Source organism: Topomyia yanbarensis, chromosome 1, assembly GCF_030247195.1.
Source record: "Topomyia yanbarensis strain Yona2022 chromosome 1, ASM3024719v1, whole genome shotgun sequence".
NCBI lineage: Eukaryota > Metazoa > Arthropoda > Insecta > Diptera > Culicidae > Topomyia > Topomyia yanbarensis.
The window spans coordinates 93702728-93710423 of NC_080670.1; the positions used below are offsets into that span (position 1 = coordinate 93702728).

Below are 7696 nucleotides of genomic sequence, written 5' to 3' on the forward strand. Positions count from 1 at the left end.
AAGCTTATGATGCGCCTTCGTTAAGGTCAATGAACTATCGGTAGCACAAACCATCGTACAAGAACACGACAACAAACATGAAACCGAGATCGATGGCAAGACGTACAAACTGAGAATAACGATGGAGGACGGGGCAGTGGAAGTGAAACAGTTCGATCTTTCCGAGGACGTTAGCGACGAGATAATCGTCAAGTTTCTGCAAGCGTACGGTGACGTACTTTCGCTCCACGAGAGCCTGTGGGATGAGAAGTACGCTTTTGGTGGTATTCCGACTGGAGTTCGGGTAGCCAAAATGCTGGTGAAAAAGAACATTCCTTCTTTTGTCACCATAAACGATGAGTGCACAGCTTTGTCGTACTAAGGACAGCAACAAACATGCCGTCATTGTAGTGAGTTCGTACACACCGGCATATCGTGTATCCAGAACAGAAAACTTCTGGTTCAAAAACTCGCCGCCGATCAAGCAAACGCTTCGTATGCGAACGTCGCCAAACAACCGGCCAGACCGAAGTTGGTTCAGCCACAACCGATGGTAAAGAAACAGTCAACCAACAAACCGTTGGTCCCGAAGTATTCACCTTTGCCGACTCCAAACACATCGACAGCCCTCCCGATTGCTCTCAAGCCCACGAATAAACCACCACAACATCAAAGACATTCAGAATCCGAACAGCCTTTGTTGGCTCCACATGCCAACGACGAAAATTTGGAACGCAGATACCTTGTTGGCTCCACATGCCAACATCGACAATTTGAGACGCGGACGACTAGCGGTTCACTCTAACAGCAACACTGCCGCGCTGCCAGAAGACCTTCTGCTGGGACATTGCACGCTACGAGACGCTGGTCTATCTGTGCTTTTCAATCGTCTATCTTCCTGATGGCCAGTCCTGAAAAGGACTTGAGCTTAATTTAATTCTTTACGGACGGAAGATAGCGAGAAATAGTGGCATCCGATAGCAGCTGCAGATCAAACATGACTAAACGTGCAGCAGCAGACAGGTCCTCAACGCAGCGGCAAACTCCTACGGCAGCTGAACTCGAGCGGAAATGGAGCAGCAGTGGAATGAAATCTTCTAGACACCACACGGCGAGCAGACGAGCAGCAATGGCTGCAATACTCAGGGATCAGCATGGGAAAGGAATATTCCACTCTGGGTTTTACTTGTTTATTCGACTTCACTGTTTAAATTACAAAATACTTATGACTGTTTTACGATACTGCACACGCTTTTATACTCTATCCAAAAGAGCATTCTGGATTGTTCCACCAATCAGCGACTTCGTTATATTGGCGTAGCATATGATAATGGGAATAGTACTAATGTGGGAGACTATCCTGGCGGCTTGCGTGGTGTTAGTGTGTGATTGAGTATTGCATACAAACGGGAAAAAGGGAGGGAGATGTCGAATTGGCGCGTTTTGCTGGTAGGGTTGTGGTGCGTTGGGAAGTTAGGTTGCGTCATTTTCGCTATCGCGAACATACACCCCCCGGCAAGTGATGGCCATCACTTGTTGGTCGCAGGATCCCGGTTGGACGGCAAATTATCTTCTATAGGTAGGAGAGAATGTTTATTAATAGGTCGTCGAAACACTGATTCACCCACGCGAACATCGACTGTTCTTACAAGTTCGTCACGTCCAGGGTACACTGTGACAATAGACCTTTCTCGTCCGACCTAACACCTGTTTTTCTTATTTTTAATCGAAAGATTACACATTTATAAGAACATTTCCGTAAAAATGAGATTTTTAGGAGCTATCATGATTTTTTAATGATTTTTTAAAATTTGAAATATGCAAGAATGTTGAATATTTTTTTCACCTCAGCAAGAATGGTGGGACTTAAAATGTGCGTTTGGGCAGCACTGCTTTGAATATTTTCACTTAAGTTCTTGGCAACGCAGTAAATGAAGTGGTGAATCGCAGTACAAAATTCATTAGCGCAATGTAAACAAACTAAAATGAACCTCTCGCTGTATGAACATTGGATGAAAATGTTTAACCTCACATTTTTGACAGTTCGCAGAGCTTGTTTACATAGACTTGGAATTTTTTGTATTCGACCACAGTATGAGAAACTTGATTTGGTTCGCTTTTAAATGCGAATAGCTTGTATTAACAAGCTCGCTAGGCATTTAATTTTATTTGACGTCATTAGGCAATGTTCCGTTAAATTTGGCATTTGGATTTTTCTTGTCCACGATTCGTTGAAGAAAGCGATTTTATTTGTTGCGATCAATTTAACATTTTTTTTTGCTGAATTACAACGTTAGCCACGAAACATTTTGATGATCTCTCGTAATTGCGTTGCAAATGTCTTTGAAATTATATACATCACTTCATAGGTCCGCATCAATTGCAGCCACTCCACCTCGCCTGAATCGAGTTAGCCGATGGTCCAGCCTGCGTCACACTCGGCTGTCGCTGCACCAATGGTAGCTCCCCACCAGGCATCTGGATTAATTGCTCAAATCGCAGCTACTGCTGATAGTGTAGCGATCGGCTCCATCGGTAATACCGTTGGACATAACCTTATCGGAATGCTAAGCGGTTCCGATTCACAAGAGAACAGGCTGCCCCGGTATCGGGCAAGGCAAACACTCCGGCAGGACCATGCTCGTGGGAGATCAAGCAGTTATTATCTTGTACTCAAGGCCAGGCCGTGTGTGATTCGTAACAATTACCAAATTTAGAAGTCCATATACATAGTGTACACGTGATACTTTTTTGAATGAAAATAGTATAAATGTTGGCAAAATCCTACAGCACTAGGATCAAAGATAGAGTTTTAACACCAATTCACTGTGCTTCGGTGTTTTTTGCAAACGAACTATCAGGTATATGTTTTATTTAGTAAATGTTTTAATAAATATTAGTTCATTAGGAGTATGACTTATTTATATTTTGATGGCGCGGTGAAGGGGTGGTTAAAGTGCGAGTCGTATCTTGAAAATCGATCGCTTGAAAGTAGTATAAGTGATTATAAAATGCGACAACATAAACTCATAACCTTTCAAATGGTAAGCCATAGGTAACGAGAAAATAGATATGTTTTATTCATGTACAACAAAAATTACTCAGCAATAATTTAATTTATAATTAATTGTTACGCGTGATTTTGTCTCCACTGATTGGCCAAAATTGGTCGCTTTTAGAATCTGGTGCTCTAAGCATAACTGTCCCATGTTAATAGCGAATCCCATAACAAATGGGACAGTATAGCGATCATACAGCTGTAACAGCGAATTTAGCATTGACATCAATATAACCAGGTTGGTTGCAAGCAGAAAGAACAATACTAGCTGGGCTGCTAGCTGTGTGTACTACTAATAACACTTGCAGTCTGTCAAATTAACATGATTCTATGATTTAGCTTCAATGACGATGGAATATAGCCGAATCCAAAGCCTAACCCATCAGCGCATTTGATCATGTAATGGATATTACGAACGATTCACATTTGATTTCCGTAGTCACAAATTACCGAACCACTGGCAGGTAGCATAATCTTCGGACTTAGTTGTGAATTGGAACAGTCAAGCCTGACTTCCCGAGCTACATCTCCAGTATTGTCGTCCCATACGACTAGTGAACCTAAATGTGTCCCACACACATAGCACACCATCCTGGCAATGGCAACTAGATGCGCCCATCTCGGCCTGCCACAGGTCTATGAAAATACATGTGATAGGACGGTCAGGTGGAGATAGGTGAACGGTAAGTTGTTATGATATGCTTATTCCGCTTCATTGAACTCATATGCTTCAAAAATAAGTTAGATTTTTTGAGATCATAACCCGTTTTTCGGAGATTTTAATATATAAGAATGCTTTTTTAAAAAAAATATTAATATCGAATGCACTTTTCCCTATTTTCATTCTAGACAGACAACACAGTCAACAAGTCCAGGTGACAATTTCACACATGCCACCGTACTGCAAACAACCATCGATAAAACCTATGAGTGCGGAATGTGTGACCAATCATTCCCCAAGAAGAGAAAGCTGGCAGTTCACAAGCGCGTACATGCCGGCACGCGACCGTACTCCTGTGATATTTGCGGTAAAACATACACCAAGGGTATAAATCTAAGCCGGCACAAACGGATACACACCGGCGAACGACGGCACCGTTGTCGGATATGTGGCAGAGAATTTTTCACTTTTGAGCAATTGGATCAGCCCCGGCTTACCCATAAAGATCAGGCTTACATTTGCGATATCTGCAGTAGGAAGTTTACCGAAAACAGTAGTCTCACGCGACACAGACTTATCCATGCAGGTGAGAGATCGCACAAGTGCGATATTTGTGGCAAAGAATTCATAACTAGTGCTGAACTCACTCGCCACATGCGCATGCATACTGGCGAGCGTCCGTATAAGTGTGATATCTGCGGCAAAGGCTACGTAGAAAGCAGCAGTTTGAAACGTCACCAGCGTGTTCACATCGATATGAATCTTGCGGATCAAATATTTAGTTGCGACATCTGTGGTAGAGAGTTTCTTGAATCTAAAGAACTTACGCAGCACAAACTTATCCACAGCAAAGATCGAGAATTCAGATGTGAAGTCTGGTGGCGGGTTTAAAAAATATTCTCACATGACTCGGCACATGCAAATCCATACAAACGAACGCCCGTACAAATGTGACCTTTGCGGGCAGGAGCACATTTGACCCAGCATAATCGCAGGCATGTTGGCGAACGACCCCATGGCTGTGAATAGTGTGGAAAAAGATTCGTTGAACGTAGTCATTTGATGGGACACAAGAAGCTGCACGAAAGGTCAAGGAATGGTAGCAGGCGAAAAGGAAAAATTAATGATTCTATCGTGACCGAAAGCATCCACGCGGTCACTGCAGGCGGTAATGGGAAAATAGAAGAGGAAAAGCAAGTTCTAACATAAATTATCTGATTGAAAGCAATGTAAATAGAAATCTTGTTTATTATCAAAATGTATTTAATAACTTTCAATATTTAATTGCGGCGCCATTAAATGGCCCTGTTATCAATAATCGACACTATAAAAATTATCCACTCCCTTACCAACGGCCTGCTGAACACTCTCGTAACCAGTCTTGTAGGAGCTGTTCTAGTTCAAGCCCCACACACATAGCACACCATCCTGACGACCAGATGCGCCCATCTCTGCCTGATAGGACCGCAATGGCCGTTTAGGGTGAACTGCAATAGGTGGCTATAGAGTCGGAACACTTTAACAGTGTGGCCCTGGCTGCCAATCATGACTGTACCGCCCGCCAAACATGTCACCGGTAACCCTGCTGATGAAACTCCAGAATACATCGAAGCTCCTCCTCGGATGCGTTATGCTGAGCTGGCAACGCTGTGGACGGATTGCTGAAATAAACTAATGCTTCCTGCCGAACCGGTGCGTACGTGGGCTGAAAAAGAATAAGAATTAAGGCACTTGATGACATACTTATTTCAGACTGAAAATTAAATGACTTAGAATATGCAGTATTTCAAAATAACAAATAAAATCTGTCTGTTCTGCGCCCTACGTGAGCTTAAAAAATTGCTTGAAACATAGGACTTACTTCGCCCATATGCAGACGTAAATCCCAACGCAAACCTTGCGTGTACGTTTCTAGTCTCAGAGAATCGATTCGTCCACTCAACCGTGCGACTATCACTTTGTCACCGGCGAGCTTTATGTTAGTTACCCCATTGTTGTGGATGTTTTCGGCTTCATATATACCCTGCAATGAAACGTCCGTCAATAGTTGTAATAAAAAACAAGTGACTCCATATAATTTACCTTAAAGTTACCAGTCGTTTCCTCCCAGAACTCCAACCGCCCATCTGCACACCCAATCTCTATGAAATTATCAAAAAAGGCCAGACACCAGATCGGCGATGTCTAGTAACATTTCTTCCGCGCTGAACCTCCTTCTCCAGGTGGCTGAGAACATTCGCCAGCGCTCATCTGCTGCTGGGGTGGGATGAAGCCGTATGATTGGACTTACTCTCCACCGGTGCTACATCATAATCCTTGGTTGAATTATTCCACAAAAACCGAATTCGCAGATCCGCACAAATACCTTTTGGGCATACACGATTATCATTTGTAAAATGTTTCTCATACTGAACGGTAAAATGAAAATATTTTCCTGCATCTCATTCTGATGATTGTGCCTGGTGAAGTTAAACTGTAGTTTTTTCTTCAGTGTGAAAGCAACACTGGTCGGCGAACTCTCGGGAAACGGGAGACAGCTGATGTTTTTGGATTCCTTGGCAGGATGAAAAACATAACAGATAGGTAGAGAAAACAGGAAAAAAAAACAAAAAAGATGTCATCGATGTTTGAAGAGCACTTTTCACTTTAGAGCAGCGTTGTCAGATGGTTTTGTATAATAAGTTTGTTCTATAGTACACAGAAGTTGCTCCGGAGCAAACAGAAGCAGAAAATACTTGCTTTCTACTCCAGCTTGCTAACGGAAGAAAAAAAAAGAGAAGAGAACATAGGAACGATTTTCTCTCTGTTTGCTCCTGAAGACTTCTACTTTCTACTGGTACTGGAACAAATCTAATATCGGTATAGTTCTAAATAAAAAATAGGTATTTATCGGTGTGAAGATGTATGCTAACCAAAAGTTACCTGCAAATTATTGGTTCTAAATAATAGATCATTCTAATGTTATGTAATCAAACCTACCGAGCTCAATCGATTTCAGAATCGGTTGTTGAGCTTCATTTGAAATTTTGATAGTAACCTGGCAGATTGCTGAATCAATTTCCGGATGATTTGATGTGGAAATGTGAAGACATTTTCTAAAAAGGGCCATACGTAATATTAATTGATCGCATTATATGAAAATCGTTATTTTTTGGTAAGAAAAAATTAATCTGTATTTTAGTAACTTTATTGGTATTGAAATTAAAAATCGGTTTAGATATCGATGAATCGGTATATTCTGCAACACTGCTTTGGGGTTCATCTACGTCAAAACAATGTTTTTGACAAATTGGAATGAACTCTTGGAGTTCATACCCAGTAAACAAAAGGGCGAATAGCCAGATTAAAATAGATGCCGGCGAGCGGTAGGCTACTGGAACTTTGTTATAAGCTACCCGCCGTAACTTTATTTCATATTTCCCACTCGAAGTTCATCCAAATGGTGTAAAAGTATAGAGAATCGAGGTAAAACAGGACAGGGGAATACAGAGTAAAATGGGCAGTTAGAAGAATTTTTGATTTTTTCAATAGTTAGAGACACCAAATTAACGTGACAGTATTCAGAATCGATCCAGCGATGAAAACGGAAGCTGTTCTGCATATAAAATTTTTTGACGAGAAAGGTCTATTCTGGCCAACTCCATTGCTGTGGCGGTAAATTCTTGTCCTCCAGCAAAACAACTTGACCCGGGAAAATATTTGGGACTCGGATAGTTTTTTCCTCTTGGCTGTAAGCTTACTAAATAATCCCGATCCCACGATTTCCAAAAATGCTCTCTCATCAATTGCAAATGCTCCCATCGGCTTAAACGATTCACTTTAATTGAGTTATATGAAGGTTCTGGAATGGCATTGATTGGTCGCCCAATGAGAAAGTGCGATGGTGTTATAACCTCATCATCGACAGGATCATCGGAAAGGGAAAACAGGGGACGTGAATTAAGTATTGCTTCAATTTGCACTAACAGAGTACTGAACTCTTCGAATGTTAATGGATT

At 41.8% G+C, this 7696-nt stretch overlaps 1 long non-coding RNA gene across 1 annotated transcript; it reads right to left on the reverse strand.

Moving 5' to 3' along the window:
- Positions 1-5198: 5198 nt before the first annotated feature.
- Positions 5199-6516, reverse strand: LOC131678061 (uncharacterized). Its single transcript, XR_009303574.1, has 3 exons — positions 5781-6516; positions 5560-5721; positions 5199-5403 (listed from the first exon to the last, which is right to left on the reverse strand). It is a non-coding gene; the product is annotated as an uncharacterized LOC131678061 (long non-coding RNA).
- Positions 6517-7696: the final 1180 nt, after the last annotated feature.